We start from the raw sequence: 10000 nt of genomic DNA on the forward strand, positions 1-10000 counted from the left end.
GGTGTGTGTGTGTGTGTTAGTGTGTGTGTTAGTATGTGTGTGTGTGTGTGTGTGTGTGTGTGTGTGTGTGTATGTGTGTGTGTGTGTGTGTGTGTGTGTGTGTATATATATTATATATATATTATATATATATATATATATATATATATATATATATATATATATATATATTTATGTATAACTGGAGAGATAGTTGGATAGATGCATAGACACATACATAAATAATTATATAGATAAAAGACAAAGAGACAGAGAAGGAGAGAAAGAGACAGAACCAGAGACAGACAGACAGACAGACAGACAGAGCCAAAATTGCACCCCGGAGAACAGGACGATCGCGACACCCAACGCTGGAGCTGGAGCCCTGGCGTAGCGTGGTGTCGTGGGGGGGGGGGGGTGAGCTGAGGAGCGGGGCAGGCAGCCAGCTCTTGCTCGGCCGATGGTTCTCGCTGGCTGCCTGGCGAGCTTAGGCCTAACGTGAACGGCCGATCTCTCTCTCTCTCTCTCTCTCTCTCTCTCTCTCGCTCTTTCTTTCTGCCTCTTTCGGTTGTCTCTGTCTCTCTCTGTCTCTCTCTCTCTCTCTCTCTCTCTCTCTCTCTCTCTCTCTCTCTCTCTCTCTCTCTCTCTCTCTCTCTCTCTCTCTCTCTCTCTCTCTCTTCCTTCTGCCTGTCTCTCCTTCCTCGTGATGGAGATCCCAGACACTTGCTTAGACAGGCTAACAGAGAGGGGGGAGGGGAGGAGAAAGGGGAGAGAATTAGAAAGAGGGAGAGAGAGAGAGGGGAGAGAGTTAGAGAGACAGAGACAGAGACAGACAGTCAGACAGACAAATAGACAGACAGACAGACATACGACAGATAGACTGATAGACTGACTGACAGACGCACAAACAGACTGGCAGATAGACATACAGACAAATAGACAGACAGACAGACAAATAGTCAGACAGACAGACAGACAAACATACTGACAGACAGATAAACAGAAAGACAGACAGACAGACATACTGACGGAAGGCAGACACATTGACACGCATACAGACTGACGGACAAATAGACAGACAGACAGACAGACAGACAGACACACACACACACACACAAACAGACCGACAGACAAACAGACAGACAGACAGACTAACAGACAGACACACACACAAACAGACAGACAGACAAACAGACAGACAGACAGACTAACAGACAGACACACACACAAACAGACAGACAGACAAACAGACAGACAGACAGACTAACAAACAGACAGACAGACAGACAGACAGACAGACAGACAGCAAAGATCAAGAGAGAGAGAGGACGGAGGGATAAGCCTTGTGTTTTGTCTTAAGATTTTTATATTCTTGAAGTTTCTTTCTCATTTTATTTCTTGTGGGTAGAGGGGGGAAGGGGGTTGCTTCAGCTTTTTGTGTGTGGATTTGCTTTCGCTTTTATTTATCTTTATTATACATATTTTCTTATAATTCTTCTTCTTTTTCTTCTACAAACGTCTTCTATACAACTCTTATTCCCCCTCCTCGTCTCTCTCTTCTGCACTTCTTCCCTCCTTCTCTTCTCCCTTCCTTTTCCGCTCGTCTCATCCTCATACACTCTTCTGCCCTCCTCCTCGTCCTCTTCCTCCTCCTCCTCTCTCTCTTCCTTCCCGTCCTCTCTATGCACCTCCTCGTCTTCTTTTTCCCGTTTCTGCCCACCTCTTCCCCTCCTCCTCCTCCTCCTCCTCCCACGTCCTCATCTTCCTCTTCTGTCCACTTCCTCCTTCTCTGCCACGTCCTTCTTTCCTCCTTTTCCGCGAACTTTTCATTCTCCTCCTCCGCCACGTCCTCGTCTTCTTCTTCCTTTTCTATGCACCTCCTATTCTGTTTTCCCTTTTTCTGCCCACCTCTTCATCATCATCATCATCCTCTTCTGCTACGTCCTCGTCTTCTTCTTCTCCCCACCTCCTCGCCCTCTTCCTCCCCCACCTCCTCGTCCTCCTCGACCCCCACCTCCTCCTCTTCTGCCCACCCCCTCACCCTCTTCTACCCCCACCTCCTCGTCCTCCTCGACCCAAACCTCCTCCTCTTCTGCCCACCCCCTCGCCCTCTTCCACCCCACCTCCTCCGCTGTTTCCTGCAGACTGCATTCCTTGCCCCTCCCCCTCCCGCGTGCCTTCGCCGCCCCCTCCTCCGGGACGACCCGCCAGGCCCAAACAACAGCGACGCCACAAAGGCAGGTATCTAAATTACTCCACATAAAAAGCATTCCGAGTCGGCGATTACGTGGGCGCTGTCTAGAAGGCCTATGAGCTGTGCCAAGCGAGACCACATGTTACCCTCCCTTGTGTCGTCCTGTAATGTCCTGTTTCCTACCCTTCTCCCGCCTTGTCGAACCGCGTCTCTTCAGCTTCGTAGAACCGAGGACTCTTATGCGTGCGGCTCGGCTTCGGAAGGAACGCAGGAAGGGCTTGGAGAGTCAACCGTTCGTACTAACGAGGTTTGTGTCGTTGGAGGTAAAGGGTTGAATTTCTCGTGCCTATGCATCCGGGAGTTTTTCAGTTTGTTTCGACCCGTCCCACTTCGATCGTTTCTTTATTAGTGTTTCACTCTTCTTTCTTTAGTGATCACGTTTTACGAAATAAGTTTTTTTTTTTTTTTATGTTTTTTCTCCCAGATCAGAAGAAGAAATAAAAGGAAAATCATCTCTTTGAGAGCTGTGGTTACTCAAAAGGTCGAGGAGATAGAAACACCGGGTTTTCTGAGCACGAGAGCTACGCCTACGAGAGGGTTCAAGCCAGTAGGCCGGCTTGGAGAGAGAGAGACCTACGCAATCACCGCCTCGGGCTATCATAGCGAAGGTTACCAGAGGAGCCAAGCACTGATGCCAAACGCACAGCTAACCCTTGCGGCCCTGAGGAATATCTGGCAACACCTGTTCTTTGTTTTGTATTGGCTAATCTGCAACCAGCTATAAGTGACAAGTACAAATACTGTAGGTCTATATTTTTCCTTTGTTTGGCACGTCGGAGGGAAATTTAATTCTAGGTAAAATCAACAACTGGCACCTCGTCGGCCACTGAAAGGGTTGAAGTTGTAAAAAAAAACGAAAAAAAAAACATGTAATGAAGAACATCTTAATCTTGTTTATGGCTTCGATTTAGAAGATGAATAAAATTGCAGGTGTCGGCGGGGGAGAGGCATTGCATCTCGTGGGCCTCGAGTTGCTTGTTAGTTCATTATGACGTCAAGATTACTCCATCAACGTGACGCGTAAAACATAATGCAGAAACTCCGGTCCAGGAAGCGGATAAATTCCCTTTTTTACTCGATTACATCTTCGTCCGTTTGTTCTCTCTCTCTCTCTCTCTCTCTATATATATATATATATCTATCTATCTATCTATCTATCTATCTATCTATCTATCTACTTATCTCTCTCTCTCTCTCCCTCTCTCTCTCTCTCTCTCTCTCTCTCTCTCTCTCTCTCTCTCTCTCTCTCTCTCTCTCTCTTCTCTCTCTCTCTCTCTCTCTCTCTCTCTCTCTCTCTCTCTCTCTCTCTCTCTCTCTCTTGTCTACTGCATTTGGGGAAAGGGATGGAATGCATTGTTGGTGAAACAGGAAATGGCAGAGCTTGCCTTCTGCAAGATTGTTGCAATACGGAGAAGAGTCTGTTCCTATGTGTACATCTATGTGAATGTATGTGCGTGTTTCCTTTTGTCTTTTTTATTCCTTCTTTCTTTCTTTCTTTCTTTCTTTCCTTTGTATTTTTTTAAGCATGTGTTTTCGTGTTTTCACATTCGCATGTACACGTATATACAAATACATGTTTATATCCGTAAGAAAAACACACACACACAAAAAACATGAACTAAAACACCCTCCCTACCCATGATTCCATCGCAAGCCACACCTCGTATGCAGGAAGGCCCGGAGACTGTCAGTGAGATTCACCTTTTCCACTGTCGGCTTCCTTCGTCCAGGGAAAGCTTCGTGAAAAGAAAGAGTTTGCGTGTTCGCGCCCACTGATTGACTCTCTCTGTCTCTGTCTCTGTCTCTCTCTCTTTGTCTCTCTCTTTTCTCTCTCTCTCTCTCTCTCTCTCTCTCTCTCTCTCTCTCTCTCTCTCTCTTTCTCTCTCTCTCTCTCTGACGTCAGCATGTAATGTAAGACAGTACAAACAAGTGTTAAAATGCCTCCTGTTGCCTAATCAACCTGCACACCTGCAATTCTTGTCGTTTATCATTATTTTTATTAATTTTCCCTTTCATGTATTTGACATCACAAAGGACACAGCACACCATTATTCTCCTTTTATTTTCATATTATTCATTCATGGTAAGTTCCTCCTCCCTTTCCTTACTTTGCACACTTCCTCGCCCACTCGCTTCCTTTCGTCTGTCATTCCTCCTTCCTCATTCCTTCTTCCTTTGTCTCTTCCTTTGCACTTCCCACCTCCCCTTCCCATTCTTTCCTTACATTCTCCTCCTCTCCTTTCCTTTTTCTTCTCTCTTTCCCTTCCTTCTCCCCCTTGCCACTTCCCCTACCATATGTCTCTTCTTCCCCTCCCTTTCTCCCATCGCATTTCTCTTTCATCTTCCCTTGCTTTAATCTCTCTCTTTCCTTACTTACTCTCTTCTCCCTTTCCTTCCTTGCACCTCCTCCCTTTTCCCTTACCTATCCCCCTTTTCTGTTTACCTCATCCCTCCCTTTCACCCCCTTTTCTTCCTCCCTTACCCTCCTCCTCCCTTTTTCCTTAGCCCCCTCCCTTTTCCTTCCCTCCTTCCAACCGACCTTTCCACTTGCCTTTCAACACGACTAAGGTAACACGATCTTCAAAAAGGCCAATGAAAATCTCCCCCCAAAAAAGGTCCTCCGCTTAGTGACCTTTCCCGGGGTGCGGAATGGGGAGGTGTTAAGGTCGGCAGAGCCGCTCTTGCGTGCTGTATAGGCCTATGCTCTGCGTTGCCTTCAGCCGATGGTAGTTTGAGGGGCTTCGGGTACTGATTTTCGTCTTTCCTTTCTTCGTTATCATTCTCTCTCTCTCTCTCTCTCTCTCTCTCTCTCTCTCTCTCTCTCTCTCTCTCTCTCTCTCTCTCTCTCTCTCTCTCTCTCTCTCTCTCTCTCTCTTTCTTTCTTCAGAAAGAGAGAGAGAGAGAGAGAGAGGGAGAGAGAGGGAGGGAGAGAGAGAGAGAGAGAGAGAGAGAGAGAGAGAGAGAGAGAAAGAGAGAGAGAAGAGAATGATAGAGAGAGAGAGAGATAGAGAGAGAGAGAGAGAGAGAGAGAGAGAGAGAAAGAGAGAGAGAGAGAATACTGATAACATTCATCAAGGGCATATTGATAATTAAGAGAAAAAGGAAGGCTAGCAGAGTAAAAACATGAAAATAAAGATGGAAGAGGGAGAAAGGGGAGTAAACAAAACGGTGGGAGAGAAAAAGACGAAATAGAAGAAGGGAAGACAGAAAGCGGAAGAAGAAAGAGATAAACAAGAAGATAACCGAGATGAAAAGGGGTGAAGAGAACCACGGAAACAAGACAGCGGAAGAGGGAGAAAGAATGGAAAGGGGAAAAGGAAAGGGATGAAGGGACGGACAAGACAGAACGGCAAGAAGACTTTATAAAGATAATAGGTGTTCTGGCAGATGGCGACCGTAATGCTGTTTCTAAGGCATCAGCTGAGAGGAGGCGGCCACAGGCGGTACGTGGCAAGAGCGGAGACTGCGTACGAAAGCAACGAAAATATCTTGGTTTTGATTATGCTCCCTCTGGTCTCAGGGGGGGGGGGGAATTACGAATTGGTAACTCAATATGGACGTCAGAAAATTCCGATTCGCCAAGTCTCTTTTCGGAAAAATGAATTAAGAGATAGGTAAATTAATTAAATGATAGTGGTTTATAGAAAATGAGGAGAATTTCAAGGCGTTTTCTAAATACTGTATATATGTACGCTGATTAGAATAAAGAAGAAACTTGTCAAATCAGAATCCTCCAAAATACGGGGTGAGTTGCCAGTTTCACCTTTATCGAGATCGGACGCGCTGTCAGTGGGTGTATGCTTGTGTGTTTGTTTTAAGTGTGTGTTTGCTCTCGGTGTGTGTTTGGGCATGGGTGTGTGGGTATGCGCTGTGGATATAGGTGTGTGTGTGTGCGTGTGTATGTGTGTGTGTGTGTGTGTGTGTGTGTGTGTGTGTGTGTGTTATATATGTGTGTATATGTATATACGTATAGATAGATAGAGGGGTAGATAAATGAGATATACATAGGTAGGTAGATAGATAGACAGATAGATAGTTAGATAGACAGATATATAGGTAAAAAGACTGGTAGATAAATCATACATAAAAACAACAGTAGTTGGATACATAGTTAACAAATACCGAACAGTAATGCCTAAAATAAGAAATAATAGACTACATTAACTCAACTGGATTCCAACGCATGCAGATTTTAGTTTTTTATGCAAATGAGGGTAATATTGCAACAAGAGCAGCGACGAAATGTGAAGTGACAATTGAATATGCAATAAATTTCAACTCAGAGCAGAGTGAAGAAGATGCAAAAGAAGGAGAATGAGGAAAACCTTTGTTGTTTCCAATGTTGATGTAAATTCTTGCCTCACTAATCTTATGGATTAAATGAAGTTTCTCTCTACTTTCTCTGAGTCTAAGAATCCGTCTGTTAATATATCCCCTCTTTGTATTTTTCTGTCTGCCCTCCCTCTGTCTCTCTCTCTCTCTGTCTATTTATCTATCTATTTATCTCTGTCTCTTTGTCTCTCTCTCTCTCTCTCTCTCTCTCTCTCTCTCTCTCTCTCTCTCTCTCTCTCTCTCTCTCTCTCTCTCTCTCTCTCTCTCTCTCTTCTCTCTCTTCTACTTCTCTCTCTCTCTCTCTCTCTCTCTCTCTCTTCCTCTCCCTCCCTCTCTTCATTCCGCGATTCCCCATAAGGCTTATTTAGACCAGAATGGAATTACACACAGGCTTCCCTTATCCACGATCTAGGAGGCAGCACTCACGTTGCCTGTCTTCTAAGCTATTATGTGTTTGTGTATACGTTAACTATATATGTGTTTGTCTGTGTGTGTGTATATATATATGTATATATATATATATATATATATATATATATATATATATATATATATATATATACATACATATATATATATATATGTATGTATATATATATATATATATATATATATATATATATATATATATATATGTATATGTGTGTGTGTGTGTGTGTGTGTGTGTGTGTGTGTGTGTGTGTGTGTGTGTGTGCGTGCGTGCGTGCGTGTGTGTGGTTGTACCTACATACATACAAAGCACACATATGCGGACTCGTGCACACACACACACATGTTCGTACACAAATGCATCAAGTTCCCACCCGCCACCACATACACGCACACACGCACACGCAAATTACACATTACCTCCACTGCGTTCATCTTGGTTTCTGTAATTCATTCTTCGTCTATTTTTATGATTTTGCTCGAACAAATTACAGAGGACGATTTTTTCCCCTTTTTTTGCGTTTAGGATCTGAATGCATGCTGACGAAATTGCGGCAGTGTTTTTTTTCCTTTGGGTGTGTGTGTGTGTGTGTGTGTGTGTGTGTGTGTGTGTGTGTGTGTGTGTGTGTGTTTGCATGTGTGTGTGTTTGTATGTGTGTGTGTGTTTGTTTGTATGTGTGTGTGTGTTTGCATGCGTGTGTGTTTGCATGTGCGTGTGTTTGTATGTGTGTGTGTGTGTGTGTGTGTGTGTGTGTATGACTGAATTCCGCAAACGTACCGCATGGTAAAGTGTGAATATGCTAAACAGAAAATTATATTTTCACTCACATATTGTGCAATATTAAGAATTAGATCACGCACATGCAAATATCACCGTATTCAAGTATGCATCGATTGCACGTTTGCATTTGAATTAAGTTGCATTGTTTATTGAGTTTGATGCAATGAAAGATAATCAGACAAAGAGCAGGGTAGAGGAGGAGGATTTGAATAAAAAAAGAATGTAAATATGAATTGGAATGTAAATAAGGGAGGATAAGAATTGAATTAAGAATGATAATAAGAACAAACAAATACAAGATTGAGAATGAAAATTGCAATAAGAATCAGAAAACGAAGATAACAAATTAGAATAAGATTTCTACAAAGCTTTATGAAATTCGAATTGCCTCAATATATATCAATCGCACCTGATCAATATTCTATAAAAAAAAATAATAATAATGATAATAAAACAATAATAGTAATAATAATAATAATAATGATAATAATAATAATAATAATAATAATGATAATAATAATAATAATAATACAATATCAAATAAAACAGACTTACATAAGTCTCTAGGACGACTGGAAAGTGCAAGAGTTCAGATTAACGGGGTCGAAGATGCAGCAATCCCAAGGCTGGGTTCGCACGCCGGAAATGCCTCCGAGTGACGTCACAGTGCATTCTCGTTTTCTTTATTTTTTTCCGTTTTCTTTTCCCTTCTTTTTTTCTACATCATTATGTAGGAATTAATGGTTATGAGATCGTGTTATTAATCGTTTTAAGGAGAAAATGTGAAACGTTATAAGTCACGCTGGAGACTTTGGAATGGCGCTTTGTAATAAAAATAGTTTAAGATGAGATGACATTTAGAATTGAAGGGAATATCAACTGTAGTTCTGAGTAATTTGCATATTTTTCAATGTCTTCATTTTGTCTTTTGTGAGTTTGTTCCTTCTCTTTTTATCCCTCGGTTTATTTGCTTTACGTTAGTTTTTTTATTGTTTTATTTTCATCCTTTCGGTCTCTAATTATTTATATATGTGTCTTACTGTCTTAAGTATTCATGTATTTTTTCTTTATTTATATATTACTCGTCTCTACCTCTCTCATTCTTTCTCCTTCTCTCACCCCCCCCCTCTCTCTCTCTCTCTTTCTCTCTCTCTCTCTCTCTCTCCTAACCTTAAGCTCCTTCCTTCTATCTAAACTTTCTTACCCCCTTCCCTTCTCCCCTCCTTTCTTAACCTCCCTCCCTCCCTCCTTCCCTCCTTCTCCCTCCTCCCCTCCTTCCTTCCCTCCTCTCTCTCTCACCTTCCCCCCCTCCCACCTTCCCTCCTTCCCTCCCTCCCTCTATCCCTCCTTCCCTCCTCCCCTCCCTCTGTTCCTCCCTCCCTCCCTCCCTCCCTCCCTCTCACCTTCCTTCCTTCCCTCCTTCCTCCCTCTCCTCCCCTCCAGGTTTTCTTTCCACGCACCTACAGTGAGTCACTCTATCAATTTCCTTTACCTGTAACTCAAGTCATGTCACGCTAAGGGAACCAAGTGCGTTTGTAGCAAACACTGAATTATTCAAACGCCATACCAAGTAACCTTATTTTGAGCTCAGTGTAAATGTCTGCAGTATGAGTGGGTGGGGGTACAGTGTCCAGGGGTTATAAGGGACGAGCCAGACTGGGGTAAGGCCACTGCAGTAGAGGTAGGGTGTGTGTGTGTGGGGGGGGGGGGAGTTGCGTGTGTGTGTGTGATGGGGAGGAGGAGCGTGTGGGGGGGGGGGGGGGGCGGGAGTGTGTGTGTGTGGATGTGTGTGTGTGCGTGTGTTTGTGTGTGTATTTGTTGTGTGTGTGTGGGTAGTTGCGTGTGGATGTGTGTGTTTGTGTGTGGGGGGGGGGGGTTGTGTGTGTGGGGGGGTGCGTGCGTGTGTGTGTGTGTGTGTGTGTGTGTGTGTGTGTGTGTGTGATGGAGAGGAGGGGCGTGTGCGTGTGTGTGTGAAAGGAGTGTGTGTGTTGGGGGGTGCGTGTGTGTGAGGGAGGGGAGTGTGCGTAGGGGGGGATGGGAAGGTTGCGTATGTGTAAGGTGGGGGAGAGTGTGCGTGTGTGTGTGTGTGTGTGAAGGGATGTGTGTGTGTGAATTTGTGTTTGTGTGTGTGTGTCTATGTGTGCGTGTGCTCGTCTGTGTGTCTATGTGTGCGTGTGCTCGTGTGTGTGCGTTTGATTTCATTTGTTCAAAATCAGACAATCTTT

The sequence above is a fragment of the Penaeus monodon genome, chromosome 42, assembly GCF_015228065.2.
Source record: "Penaeus monodon isolate SGIC_2016 chromosome 42, NSTDA_Pmon_1, whole genome shotgun sequence".
Taxonomy (NCBI): domain Eukaryota; kingdom Metazoa; phylum Arthropoda; class Malacostraca; order Decapoda; family Penaeidae; genus Penaeus; species Penaeus monodon.